The 15,782-nt window shown below is 44.5% G+C and overlaps 1 long non-coding RNA gene across 1 annotated transcript; it reads right to left on the bottom strand.

Annotated features, from left to right (window-relative positions):
* Positions 1-3,611: 3,611 nt before the first annotated feature.
* On the bottom strand, positions 3,612-3,948 carry LOC124665600. The gene is made up of 3 exons (XR_006990633.1): positions 3,909-3,948; positions 3,753-3,818; positions 3,612-3,641 (listed from the first exon to the last, which is right to left on the bottom strand). It is a non-coding gene; the product is annotated as an uncharacterized LOC124665600 (long non-coding RNA).
* Between the last annotated feature and the right edge of the window lie 11,834 nt (positions 3,949-15,782).

Genomic DNA, 15,782 nt, shown 5'->3' with positions numbered 1-15,782 from the left:
TTCAAAGTACTCATAGTTAATTTTATTCAAATAGTTTGAACTATAATTCGTAATATAAATGGATTTAGTTTTATGATATTCCATATATTTAATAAGTTATGATTTAAATAAGAATGTGTAGCCTTTATGCACTTTAGACCTCGTGATTTACCTTATTTATTAATAAGTTTAGAAGTGAATTAAATTACACACAAAAGTAGTTGCTAACTTTGAAGTGTTAATAAGTTAATGTTTGATTCTTAAAGAATGTGTTGTTGTAAGGAATGTCATGTTGAGATCCCTTATAAGATCTTATAGTTGACCCTTACTTAAGGTGTTGTTTGTTGTAAAACTAATTCCATTTGATCTAATCCATAGATCAAATCATCTCTACCCAAAATAAGGTTTTAGCAAAGATCACAGTGAAGTTTATAGCGCTTGACTTGATGATCTACTTCAATTCCAGCAAGTCAAGTGAAACTTCAGTTACTGTGGTAAGTTTTATTTGAAAGCGCGAAAATTCCCCGGATTTTCTATGCATGAATGCAATGCACACTTTGGTGTTCTCTCATTTTGTTGCCTCTAAACCTGGGATGTTACAAGAACAGACCGACCCAACGCACGGGCCGGCCGGGTCGTTTTGACCTATCTCCGTTAACGGCCGTTAACGGCGACACTTGCCACGTCAGCTTGACTATGGACCCCACCTGTCAATTTGATGCTTAACCCGCTAAACCGAGCTCATTTCACGAAGTGGTGGGTATCTGTCACGCTGTTAGATCAAACTGGTGGTTTTCTGTCAAAAATATGAAAGGCGGTGGTTTTTTGAAACCCTAGCCGCAATTGTGGTGGGTTTTTGTAATTATCTCCTTTAAAACCCATGTCACCATTCCAACTCCACCTTCATATAACAGATCTTTAAATAACATAACTTTAAAACCATGGTCTGCCAACAATTTGTATGCATCAAAATTGTGAAATATCATCAGCATCAATTAATGTAGTAATAGCACCATCAAAATATCAGTATCATCAAATTTTTTCAAATACAACACATAATGAGCAATGACTACAGCTTCATATAGCCAATGACTACATAACACATATCGGCATGCCAACTGAAGCTTCATAATGTCGTGCCAAGTTCGTCCTTCAAAATAAGTCATTCATCATCCTGACCTCCAAACATATGCGCAACATGCCTGCAATTAACAAAACAGATGATAAAGTAAATAACTAAAGTTTAAAAGGATGCATAAATAATTGATCGCCAACAAAAATTTATACTCACCTAGGATTCAGGTCACACTTCAAGCTACGTTTGGTGTGTCCGACCTTTTGCATCTGCTACATCGAATCCCCCTACCCCGCTCGTCATACGATAATGGACTTCCATTCATTGTCACGGGTCCTTGTCCATCATCTCTACGCTTTCGTTTCTTAGGTGCACCTCGAGCAGCAACTTGAGCAGGGTCACCCAATTCATTTACATTAGTATTCAGCGAGTTTGTGGGACGGTTGGGTACATTATCATACTCCATCTTGTTTGAAATAATGTCATCATAAAATGCCTTGGTCCGCTCGAACAACAGTGGATCTTTGTATGCAACTTGCAATGCTTCAGCTTGTAACACATTCAACTCCGTAAATCTTTGTCGCTCCTCCGCTACAGGAAAACCCCAATCATATAGATCGCTCGTGCGCCTCGCTGGCAAGCCACCCCTAGCTTGTTTAGAGAATCGCAGAAGAACTAAACAACCCGGTATTTCATCCAAATCCAGCACATCAAGTACATGCAGAATATGCTTGCAAGGAAGTCCCCTCCGGATCATCCTTCGACAGCTGCACTCTACTAATTTATCCGAGTTGGCCGGTTTATAGTCAACATAAAACTTTGCATGCTTTCTCTTTTTCCAAGCAACAACAAACCGCATCTCACCTTCGTTCCCTTATACTCGATCTATAACCTCAATGCCTTCTATTTTATATATCTCTTGCTGCAATATATAAAAGTTTGCCGGAGTGAATACCTTTGCAGCAGCTCTCTCAATTCTCCTCAAATTGGTTACCGGTACAGGTGATGTCCGTGAACCGATGCGGTCATCTTTTGCCTCCGTCTCTCTAATGCGAACTATAGCATTCTCGTAGTGCAAAATCAAATCCACTAGTGTCATACCGTAGTCTAGGTGTAGGTGAAGACATGAGTTAAGACTTTCACTTCGCCGATTGCTTTTCATACCAAGCCAGAACCCCTCAGATAGGTACGCCGCTGCCCATAATCTCCTCTTCTTGTACATTCTTTTCAGCCACGTTTGTGTTTTCTCCGTCTGCCATTTCTGGATAAAAGCATGCCATCTTTCCTCGAATATATCCGGTGTGGTCGTGTAATACAACAGAGCCCGAAACTCACTCAACGACTTGAAACTTAGGTGCCGAGCCATGTTCTTTTCAATGTGCCATGAACAAATGCGGTGCGACTGCTTCGGAAACACACTTCGAATAGCTCTAATCATCGCACTATCGGCATCGGTGATTATTGACTTGGGTTTCTGCTGCAACATAGCTTTCAAAAAAGTCTTCGAGTAACCATACATACGTGCGTTCCTTCTCATCCGATAAGATGGCACACGCAAAAACTCGTCGTCCTCCGGTGATTGTTAATTCCAACAAACGGAACAAATGGCATACCATATCGGTTCATCTTATATGTACTATCGAACACAAGTACGTCTCCATAATCATTGTAATCCTGCCGGGACTGAGCATCACACCAGAACAAGCTTTTCAAACGACCTTTACTATCAACGTCGTACTCAAAAAAAAATCAGCCAAATTTCTTCCTCCGGTTCTCCATCATGGCAATGGCTGAGCTAGCATCACCACCTGCAAGTAACTTTCTCTTCTCCCTGCAGCACATGTTGTACAAGTCCTTCCTCGTAAACCCAACAGTGGTGTACCGACCATACTTGCCGAGGAAGGTATCCATGATCACATGCTTCCTAACCCCAGCTCGCTGCCAATGCTAATATCTCCGCTTTCCGGAAATCTTTTATCCTCCTATGTGACCATAAAAATGGGCTCTCGCTCGGTTCCGCACACTTATGACTGTGCTTGTAAACAAATTTTGCAACTCGCCAAACCCCCGAACCTCTATCAAGCTTCACATCCAACTCCGCTTTACAATTGCAACGTGACAAAGGTCTCAACCTACGAGTGCGGTTGTCCATAGTCGAAACTTGTCGTTACGTTTTCCTTCCCGAGAACACACAAACCGCCTTCTGCGAACTATTTTGTTAGCATCCTTAGTCTCTTTGAACTTGAACTTTCTTACACTGAATCCCTCTTGTCGAGCATATCCATTATAAAAAGTATAAGCAGCTGCCTCAGACACATATGTCTTCTCCATTACTTCCCAGTAAAACTTTCTCTTATCTTCTGTATCACTCTCATCTTCATCCTCTGATCCATTCTTTTTCTTACCAACTGATTTCACCTGCATGCACAATTGGATAACATTTAAAACATTTTTTTAACGCCATGGCCGCGAGTCATACAACGAATAAATTCATAAATCTTACATGTCTTCTTCTAATAGGTTCTTCTATAGTCTCCAAGTCTGAATCACCGTAATAGTCGTAAGAAGAATTATCGCCAACTAAGACCTGACCAAACAAGAAATATTAACGGCCATGTCACGACTATATAAAATGCATTGTTCAGTTATTAAATATAAATTAAACATACATATCACCTAATAAAATTAAAATGCATACCTCATCAACAAAACCACAGTCCAATCTCTCGTCATCAGTTGGCTCCTCCACAACATCACTCTGAATCTAATGCATTTTAAACCATGTCAACATCAATTCACATTATCAGACATTCCATATTTTTATGCAATCACACAATTATTACTACAAACTCACATTATCAGTGTCAACATCTTCTTCTTGCTCTACATTATCATCTTCTACATCAACACCATCTCGCATCCATCTATTAGCAAAAATAAGCACAATCGGTATTTAACTACTTACATGCAAGTACTAAATAAAACTAGTAGTTCCGTTTCACTCACACTTTCGTCGACATCATCGTCTCCACAAGTTTGTTCATCTTCAGGAGGTGCATTATCGTTGGCAGACGAAATATTGAATTCCTCTTCATCTGTATTTCCGCTTTCGTACTCCATTGAACTTGCACTCAAATCTGAAACGTCCATCGCTCTGTTCAAAGTAACAACCAAAATAAGTACATCTCAAAAAAGGAGCTCGAAACCCAAACCCTAACATCAACCAAATCATGAACATGCAATTACTTTTTACAATCAATTACCTACCACGAACCAACAATGATCCGCCAAACCCTAACGCCGCCCGTAGCAGCGAGGAACAACCCGCGTGCGATCCTTGCCCAGCCTCCTCGTCGCCGGATCCACCTCCCGCCTCCACGTCCGACCTTGCCCAGCCTCCTCGTCGCAGGATCCGCTTCCCGCCTCCACGTCCGACCTTGCCCCAGACTCCTCGTCGCCGGATCCGCCTCCCGCCTCCACGTCCGACCTTGCCCAGACTCCTCGTCGCCGTGCGCTACGCCTTGCCGCCCCAACGTCGTCCTCCCTGCCGTCTCCCTCCCGATGGACAGAACCTTCCAAACCCTAACGAGGACGAGCTATGGCGCACACGAACGAAACCGCTACGCCTTGCCGTTCCCAACGTCGTCGTCCCTGCCGTCTCCCTCCCGATAGAACCTTCCAAACCCTAAGGAGAACCAGCAATGGCGCACATGCAAGGATTCAAATATTTTCCCCGTAACCACCGCCTATCGCCGGCATCAACTCCACCTGATCGACGTAATTTTCGGGTCCAACTCCGATTCTAATGCCGTGGGGCCGGCGGAAACCATCTTCACCAAAGATACGTACAATATCTACGTGGCATCCGATCATCTATGTGGAAAATGACGTGGAGTATAATTATACGCGACTAATACGGCCCCACCGTCTCGAACGGGTATCCCACCTGAACGTCGTTCACCAGGGGGGGGGGGACACCGGAGCACACCCCCGAGAGCATACAGGCTAATGTATCTGTTGCCCGAATAAAGGATTATGAATCTCGATGTTCTTATTAAGTTTAGGGCCTGCATTCACTTGCAGATGCTGGTATTGCGTGATGTGTTGCAGTGGCCGTTCTTTATCTCACGTTGGTGAGCAGGTTAATGTGCATCTCCTGTTACTCGGATGGACTGACGGCGCTGTCGTATGGTGCGGCACTGTTGCCGTGCTCATACGGGCACACCGCAGACCGCACCGGCTGGAAGCCGGCAGATATTCCGTCAGAGTATGCCACGCGCGTCGTGTTCCCCGGTCTGACGGGCTCGCTCCAAGCTTCCCAAGCCAACCCGTCGCCCGCGCAGCCTCCTGCCCCCGTCCCTAGGCTCACACATTAGCCGTATACCTCCCCGAGACAGCGGCGGCCGACCGGCTCGCCCCGGCCTGACCAAAGAGGGATGCGGCGCGACAGATGGGGGCCAGGCCCACAACATGGCGTGCCGGATTTGCCACCTCGGCCGCCGACGGGCCTGCGATGGTGCGCGGAGCGGAGGTGATCCGGTTCGGCTACGGCTGCAAGGAGGAGCTCGGTGATGCGCACCGCCAATGTGCCGAGGCATGGTTTCGGATCAAGGGTGATAGGTATACCTCTCTAGCTCTGTCCTCATGTGCTGCGTCAGTGTTGGTCCATTGTTTCCAATGTAGCAACGTTGTTGTCCAAATGCATGTTAAAAGTATCTCCAATCGCGTCCCTATAAACGTCCCCAAAGATATTTCGGGCGTGCCAGAGGTTCGACCGGCGTAGCCACGCGTCCCAAAGACCTTTCGGTCTGGCGCAGTCTAATACGGTGACTGGCGCTCTGATGCCATCCACGCTACATAGGGAACGTTGCGGGGGTGCCGGGCGCAACTAAAAGCGACGCGGGAAATTATATTTTGTATCTTATTCATTTTTCATTTTTTAAGGCCATGTCATTAAAACAGATTAAGCATAATCACTTAAAATTTGTAGACCTTAAGTGAGTCAATCTCTTGTGATGTGTCTCTGTCTCTTCTTGTCTCTGGCAACTTTGTTTCTGCCCATAATCTTGATTGTTTGCTAGTGGTTTTGTTTTTTCATTTGTTGGTTGATCTGTCTAGTGTGCTTGTAACTACAAAATCTAACACATATCATTGTGCAAATTATACTTCTCCTTGTCTCATATGCTTGTGTTATTTAGCGACAGAACATCTGGTCTCACATCGAGGGGTGCTTTATTTTCATTTATTTTGCACCCAAAGTTGCACAGTAGTCGTCGCGTAATCCATGTACAAAATACACATTGTGTTGTTTGTGGGTGAATTTTCGGCTATATTTATTGTCGATCAAAGGTACTACGTCTAAACCCTTGGTGATTATGGAGGAGGTCTTGCATGTTATGAAACTCTTCTACATCATACAAGTACTTGCTACTATCATAACCTATAAAGGCAACCTAGATTACCGTGTTTTTCTAATGATAGTGTGCCATATGTAGCAATGCTCATAAAGTGCTAAACATCTACAAGATGGAACAATTACTTGGAGCTCCACAACTACCAGATCTTTCATCTTAAGTCCTCATCCCTCAGGTTTGTATTTGGACTTAACATCCAGGACTCCATGGACTGTTGCGACGGATCAATGACAAATCTCAGACACTATCGACGAGACCGGGCTACAAAGGGATAATCTCATGTATCTTTGTCGATTTATGTGTTTGTTTATCAACTCCAGCATCATCAAAGAGTTATCGCTCGTTAGTGAGATTCGTATTATCTTCGCACTATCATTGCCTCCAAGACGACTGGACATTTTGTGAATGTCTGCGATACTACTACTCTTGACGTGCCCCGGCTACCATGCTATGACTAGCCGAGATGAGATTTGAACAATCGAAGATATTACAACTCTATCCGAAGCACATTGTCCATGCAAGAGCAACTAGGCCAAGGTATGATTTGTATTTATACAAGACTTTTATAATTTTAATTTTATAAAATACAAACATAAGTAATTTACTTTTCTAGGTAAAACCACACAACATTAATGTTGCATATTAGTCATAGTGCTTTTGCTATGCATCGCTAGCATCCATCTTTGAAAAGTACATACCCAGAACACTAAATTTACATCATATTTCGTATCATTCATTTTCCCTTTTTTAGACAATGTCATTAAAACAGATTAAGCATAATCCCTTCAAACAAAATATTTAAATTCTTATCTCATGTATTCAGTGATTCATGTAGGATGACACTTGTGTACTGTTTTTTTTTTCTCCAATATGGGCTACCCCTTCCTTTCCATTACTTTGCAATAAGGGAAATGCAAAGTTCACAACAGTATACTTTACAAGACTACGCACAAGCAGGGGATTAAAAAGAGATCGCCTTTGAATCCATAGGAAACCTGCTAATAGAAACTCAATATCGAGAACCTACTACGAGGCAAAAATCTACAGACACTCAAGTTAACAGAGAAAGTTTACAACCAACAAAATATATATGTGTTTGCAGATATTTAATATTACTGCTTCAACAAAATATTTAGACAGTGGTTTCTACTACTCATGGGCTCATGGCCTCGTGGGTCCTGGGCTCCTGGCGCCTAGTCCCACCACATCCCGACATTTCAGCCTCATCCCCTCCCATCACAGGGCAGAAATTTCCAAATCATCCACCTCTCTGCTACGCGTCTGACGGAAGCGGCCATGGCGTCGGCAGTGGCTGGAAGGGAACAGTTTAACAGACGCGCAGGTAGTTCAAAAAATTATTTTAATCATTATTTTAGTCAATAAAATATAAAATATATGTTACAAAAATTATATCATTGAAAACCTCATTTAAATTCGAATCTAATGGTATAAACTTTTTTACATATATAATTTATATTTCATTGACCAATTCAACGGTCAAACTTTATCTTAAATTGCGTGCGCGCCTGTTAAACCGATCCAGAGGAAGTAAGACACACAACATGGGGGTTATAATCAATTCTCCCCATCTCCTGTTACTCGGATGGACTGACGACGCTGTCGTATGGTGCGACACTGTTGCCGTGCTCATATGGGCACACCGCAGACCGCACACGTGCCAAGCTGGCAGATAGACCGTCAGAGCATGCCACACGCGTCCCCGCCTAACGAGCTTGCTCCCAGGTTCCCAAGCACACCCGTCGCCGCACGCAGCCTCCTATCCCCGTTGGTACGCTCATTCATTAGCGGTATGCCTCCCTGAGGCAGCGGCGACCGACCGGCTTGACCCAAGAGGGATGCGACGTGACGGCGTCGCGCCCGCGCCGTAGCATCGCAGCCGAGGTCGGCGCGCGGAAATGGGGAAGGCCGAGTCGGTGGTCATCGATATCATCGCAAGGGGCCATGGCCCACGACATGGCGTGCCGAATCTGCCACCTCAGCCCCGAGGGCGACGACGGGCCTGCGACGGTGCCTAGGGCGAAGGTGATCCGTCTCGGCTGCGGCTGCAAGGAGGAGCTCAGCGACGCGCACCGCCAATGCGCCGAGGCATGGTTTCGGATCAAGGGCGATAGGTATGGGCGTGTTTGGTAGCCTGCATCACTTTCCTGCACCACTGGCGCAGCGGGAAGGAGTCCCATGCGCGTCGCAGACGGGCCATGGGCATAAAAGCCACGTTGTTTGGTGGCCTGCATAGAGTTTTTTCGGCTCCGTGGAGATTTGGGCTCTGCCCGTTTGGTAGGTCGGTTTTGAGGCCTTCTAGCAGCCCAGAACGGCGCCGCTGTTGTTTGGTTGCAACCCAGAAACTGCTCCTGCTTACCTCTTACCTTCGGTGGTGAGGTTACCAGTGATCAACAACACTAGGAAGAACACAGTTCACACTTCAGACAAACTTAGCAGTGATAATAGTTCAAACACGTTCATAGTTCACGACACGGGACGATCATAGTTCAGGACACATGACGATCATAGTTCAGGACACACCATAGACGATCATAGTTCAACAAGACGACTAGAACAACAAGTACACATAGACCATGAGCTTCAGACATGACTTTGAAGACGACACACCTGGTCGCGTCGCCATGGTAACGACACATGGTCATCACCTCAGTGCAGGTGTAGTCGAAGATGACCACATTGTACTGGAAGGTGGACACCTTCTTGAAGACGAGGAACTGGCCTATCTGCAGCTGATGAGCGACGGCGAAGGCCACCCACCCCTGGTCGATGTATGCATCATCGCCTTCTCTCACCGTAGTCATCCTTCAGTAGCAGCCTGTGTTGGTGGTGACGATGATGTTCGAAGGGATTTCTCCGAACCACCTGACGAAATCATGACGGATCCGTAGTCGGTTGAAGGTTGGCTTGAAGACGATGCGCATGAACTGGTCTGGCCCCACGTCCGGCTGGAAGTGGCTGACGTTAGCCGTCCTTCGCTTCTTGAACGGTCCCTGGTCTGAGGTGACCCAAGCTTGAGCTTCTCAGTCCGCCACAAGAACACATGCCATTAGAGGTGTGCCTGCTCACAAGTATATAGATGAAAACGAACATTGAAAACATGTGATGGCTCATACATTGGATCACACGGTAGCTCAAGGGACTGCCCTCAAACAAAGTCAGTGTGCAAGATATCACACAAACACGACTAAGTTTGCGGGCATCACCTTGCCTTCCAGTGTGCCATTGTTCAATCATTGGCCAATGCACTAGACAAACCAAAACGAGGCCTCATATATGTAGGATCACACGGCAGGCAAAGGGACTGCCCACAAACTAAGTCTAGTGTGCAAGTAATATGACACACACGACTAAGTTTGAGGGCAGCACCTTGCCTTTTAGTGTGCCATTGTTTAATCATTGGACAATGCACTAGACATACCAAAACGAGGCCTCATATATGTAGGATCACACGGCAGGCAAAGGGACTGTCCTCAAACTAAGTCTAGTGTGCAAGTAATATGGCACACACGACTAAGTTTGAGGGCAGCACCCCGCCTTCCGTTGTGCCATAGTTAAATCATTGGCCATTGAACAACTGAAGAAGTACAAACATGAAAAGCAAGGTAGCATAGGCCTCATACAATGAGCACATATGGAGGATATGTTTTATCTGAACCAATGGCATGGTGATGTCATTCATGCCATAGGTTCTGATCAATCATCTCCTCACACTATGATTACCGGTTACAATCATCGACCTAGTTCAATCACAAACTACACAATCTACAACAAAGGGAATCATTCCGCACAGCAATCCCAACATGCTAAACCCCAGCATAAAAAACCCTTCCCCTCTTTGCATGCACAGTAAGATCTGGCAGTTCCAGCAATCACTGGCGGAGCTCTGTTGGGGCCAAACCGGGCCATGGCCCGCCCAGCTTTTTTGCAAAAAAAAAAAGTTCAACTCTTATGCATCTAAGGACCAGCCTAGCCTTTGAACAGCCCGCCCAGCCACGGAGATGTTCCTGTGCTTGACTGCTTCTGTCTCCAGCTCGTCTGGAAAGAAATCGACACAGGAAGCGGCCATGGGGATGGGGGCACCCAGCTAGGTCTAGGGATTTAGACAAGGAAATAAGGGGGATTTGGGGGCAATTGGAGGAGGGCAGAGGAGGCAGCAGCACCGCGTGCAGCTAGCAGTGGCCAGGACATCACCGCTGCAACCTGCAGGTGCAGCCGCATCGCAAGGGTCCAGCACGCCGGCACCGGCCGGAGGTTCAGTAGCCGGCAGGAAACTTCTTTCTTTCTCTAATTTTTTTGGTCTACATTCCTTCTTTCTTTCCCTAATTTGTTTTTGGTATGGATTAGCAATTTCATAGCACATGATGGGGGAATGTTTACTGGTTTTCTTCAAATTGCAGCAGCCGTGGGAAAAGCCACTTAGAGAAGAAATGGGTTTGTCTTGGAAATAAAAGAAATGTCATCGGTGAAGTTAGAGAAAAAGAGAAGAAGAAGATACTTCAGCACTCCCTTTGCTTGTTACTCTTCCATTTTCTACAAACGCTGAACAAGATGGAAGATATCAATCTTGCTAATAACCCGTTAGTTCACATAGATTGTGATATTTTGGAGGATTCAACTATGATGATGCCATTTCAGATTTCAAAAGCATCAAGGATTTGGCAGCTGACCTGTAGTGTGTAACTCCATACTTAAATTCATCCAATGTCTAGCTTATTTTGGTATACCTTCTTTTGTAATATTAGATGTATATGCATATTCTGAATTTATAACCAATGAGAATAAAGTAATTCGATCAATAACTAGTGAAGCGTTGTGTTTCGCAACAAAAAAAATATGTTTATTTTAGCTTGGCCCGCCCATGATTTCTTTTCAAGCTCCGCCACTGCCAGCAATTCAAAGCCTGGTCTAGGAAGGATCTACCGCAATCCGATACTACGAAGGTGAGAAGGAGAGGTCGTTACCGCCATTCTTCCGGCCGAGGACGACCTCGAGGTCGCGGGCGAAGACGAGATGCCGATGAAGACTGCGGAACATATTGCGTCAGATGTCGACGTCCTGGTCGCCGACGTCTCCTCCTCCGGTAACGGTGCTCCTCCCTGCATCGGTGCGGCGGATTGGTCGGCGAGAGGGAAACCGCCGGGTGATGTGACAGTTTGGGAGAGGTGAGAGTGCGGTCGCGAGTGAGAGGAAGGAGAGGGGAGCAGTGAGGCTAATTATGGCGCGTGTTCCCGAAGGGACGCGGCGTCTCCGCCTCCCTTCTCCACGCGTGCAGGCTTCTGGCCGCAACGGGCCTGGCCCTGGAGAAACTGCCATTCCGGACGTTCCTGCAGGGTATGTCCTGGGGGTGCTTTAAAACCCGGCTCATGCAAGAACGCAGTGGGCTGCAGGCATCCAAAACGGGGCGAAAATTGCTGGCCCGATGCGAGCCAGGGATGCAGGCTACCAAACAGCCCTATATACATCTCTCGCTCTATCTAGATTTGCTGCCTCAGTGCTCCTCGCTTGTTTCTAAGCCGCCGTATCTTATGAATCCGGCACATTGCTGCACTCATGCATCCAAGGAATTGCACCCGAACGATCAAAATCGTATGCCTCATGTTGAGTCGAAGAAAATTTTACAATGACATGCCCGCTTCTGGATTTACCTTAAGTCTAATTTTGTAACAAAAAACCCTAAAAGCAAGTTTAATAGTACAACCAGCTGCTGGCTATAAGTCATGTGCCATGTCATTTGTAGCTAACATAGAGCCAACATGTATAATAGTGAGCTATAATCATGTACTACTTTATCAATGGATGGCCCACATTTCACTCTCACAAAGTGCCTAGGAGCACGTGCTAGAGCTGACTTTTGCATGAGAGCAAGTACAATAGAGTCCCATCAGCTGACTATAAGACATTAAATAATATATTTTAGATGAGTTGGAGGAGAGAGAAGAGGAGAGAGAAGGGAGGTGGGCTACTATGCAATAGCCAGCTCTTGCACGTGCTCCTAGGCACCTTGTGAGAGTGAAAGGTGGGCCATATATTAGTAAAGTACTACATTCTTATAGCCAACTATTGTACATATTAGTTATATGATGACTACAAATGATATGACATCTTGTTATAGCCAACAGTTGGCTATACTATTGGAATTGCTCTGAGAGCCCACTCCTCTTCTCTCTCCTCCTCTCTCTCCTCCAACTAAGCATGAATATATTATTTTAACCCTTATAGCCAGCTGACTAGGACTTATTATACTTGCTCTAACTGCCTAACTCACTGTTCTTCCGTGCCATCTAGGGCTCATAGCTTCGTTTTTCACTTTTGCCCGACCAAGGGCGACGAGACCAAGGCCACCGTCATCCTTAATTTCTTCTGCGTGCGTGACTTGCAGCCCGGCGCCTCTTTCGACATGCTCACCCTCCACTGCCGCCGCCTTGGACATGCTCTACAAGAGCCTCGTCTTCGCCGTCAGCGACGGCGAGCTGCTGCTAGAGGAGCCGCTGAAGGACGCCTCTGACACGGAAGGCAGCGAGGCGAGGTTTATCCGGTGGAGGGTGCGAGCAATGGAGCGACATGTGGCCGAGCTCGACTTCAGACCCAGCGGCATCTCATCGGTGCTGCAGATGACGACCTGAATTTGGGTACCAATTTGCTTCTGAATATGTGAGTTTTAACTGAATTTCTACACCGATTCAACTGCAGATTGTGATGAATGATGATGGTGAGGTGTTGGTCTATGCTAGGTGAGTTCTGGAAGCGGAGGTAATGAATTTCAGGACTGCAGATTGCATGATGGTCTTACTTTTGTCTGGATGGTTTACAACTTGTTGGCTTGGCAAATAGCCCAGCGATTCTGGCTCTGCCTTCCGTGGTGTCACCAATCTAGAAAAAAGGCATCATGTCTCTAGATAATGTACTACAATTTACATAGAAATTAGATTCTTGTGTGATGTAGTTCCTGAAGTTCAAGTTAGCGGCGTATATTAGAAATAGGGGCATGGGTGATGTATGTTGCAGGAACTGATTGTAAACACATTCGTGATGTTCATAAATAAAGTTCTCCTGAATTGTGAGGTCTGGACATATTATGTTCTGTTTTCAGTTCAGTATCCTATCCTGTTGCTGCTATCTAACAGGACAACATTGCGAACGAAGATTAAGAACATCTGAAAAGTAGGTGAAGAGAAATCTCAGGTGGAGCTCATGTAACATGGTACACTTGTTTCCTCGCAAATGCAATGACGATCAAGACTCAGGTAACATTCTTTCATATGAAGTTGGTGATATTAGCATTTTGTCAGTGTCAGCAAATAAGTAGATCATTGCTAACGGGATTTTGTGTTGTTAGAAATTGCATAAGCTATTATATTTGGTAATATTGGTTCATAGATTTCATTCAGTTTCTCTTCTAGCTTGCCATGCTTTGGCAACCTCTAAAATAAGCAGTTACCGAATGGTGTCATCCATCTATTGCAGTTTGATTTGTTTGTCCAGATATGAACTACTTATTACGAAATCGTATATGTCTCCCCGCAACCAGGACCAGGACTTCAAGATGGAGCTGGCTAACAGAATCACTCTCTGCAGGCTGAAGTTGCTCGGTCTGCTGAGTTACAAAAATATCTTTTCAGCTTGGTGTGATCGGTTCCAGGTTTCCTTGCTCAGATTATTGTCAAATAATCTCAACTTGAGATCAAATGCTGGTCGCAACCATATATTTCAGGCGATATAGGTGTGTATGTAGCCTTTATATTTCAGGCGAGGTAATGTCCACCCATAACAGAACTACTTCCTCCCTTTTTCTTATTTCTGCAGTACTACTTCCTCCTCTTAGGGGCATCATTTCTCTTGGTATGGGTGTGATTTCTTCAATGTTCCTCAGTTTACCTTTGGCAAAAAAAACCTCAATCATGTATAAATAAGTTTATTTTTTCTGGAGTAATAAGTTTACATCTAGGGCTCATGCTTGACATGTCACATCGGACCTCCCTTACCTTACTAGCACCCGTTCTGAAGCTCACTATTTTTATTTCCTCATCTTGTGTAATGCTTTGAACACAACAATAGTCTCTGGCAGCAATAATTTGTTCTGAAATTTCTCAAACACCTCATATGTGAATACTTCACTACCTTGTTTCTCAATTGCCCACGGTGTCACTTACTGAGGGGTAACTGTTATTACATTTTGTATATAATATAATAATAATTATTATTAGCAAGTTACACACACATTTAGGGTACTAGCATACAGAGTCAGAGTTAATAATCTTGCGCTCTCAGTATGGGTTACAGGAGTATTCTGTATTAGCACATTTATAAATGGGAAAATTTGTTGCTTCAAAGCATTTCTAATATTTTTGCATTACTTCGCATCATTGACTCATTGATCATGTCCTTATTCACATACTTTTTTAGCATATGAAAATTCACGCTCCTATGTAATATTAGTAAGTAGGTGATCTGGTTGTCATTATGGAGATAAATACTTACTATTGCTTCTGCAGTTCATAATTCTTTTAGCAAAATGTATATCTTAACCTTTTCTTGTCAAGCTCTTAACCAGTTTTAATCGTCAAACTATTTAGTGGTGTTTTAGTGAGTACAAGCATGGGCGGATCTAGCTCCCAGCGATACCGAGCGGCTGCCCAGGCTGCTCTGGCAAGTTTATCTTAAATAGTAGTATACCTTTTTCAGGACAATTATATGCCCTTCACTTCCCTGGGATGTAGTTTGAAGTGGCGAGGAACTTGTGATTCATGGCGGATCGGAAAGTCTGGTATATTAAATAGCTATCATATGCAATATGGGGTAGACATAATTCAGGCAAATCCCTCTTTAGTTGTTTCTCCTTATATAGCATGATAGAACAATCGTTACCTTTTATTTGCTTGCAACATTGATGTATTTCACTATCATCAGTAGAAGTACATGTCACCCCTTCTAATTAATCCATATTGTATCTACTTGGTAAATGGTTTTTTCTTAGAGTATTAAACAGTTTTCTGCAACATGTATTTTCATTCTAAGTTATTGACTTCTTTGATTGTATGTTGCGAGTTAAAGAAAGAACGATGGAGCAGAGTTTAAGGTGGTTTCAGTGTACAGAATATAGTCTGAATGAGTGCTTGCGCAATAAAATCCACATAGTATGATAAATAGTTGAGTACAATGGCTTCTGCTATGTAACCTCCGAGCTATATAATGACTCTGTGAATTAATGATTGCTGGTATCACTAGGATAGTAGTTAATGAATCTTGAAATCATGTCTCGCCATGCATAATTTTGCTGGTTGGTAGTACAAGAA

Source organism: Lolium rigidum, chromosome 6, assembly GCF_022539505.1.
Source record: "Lolium rigidum isolate FL_2022 chromosome 6, APGP_CSIRO_Lrig_0.1, whole genome shotgun sequence".
NCBI classification, from domain to species: domain Eukaryota; kingdom Viridiplantae; phylum Streptophyta; class Magnoliopsida; order Poales; family Poaceae; genus Lolium; species Lolium rigidum.
Note: the sequence above shows the minus strand (reverse complement) of the source record. Positions and strands in the feature narration are given on the sequence as shown.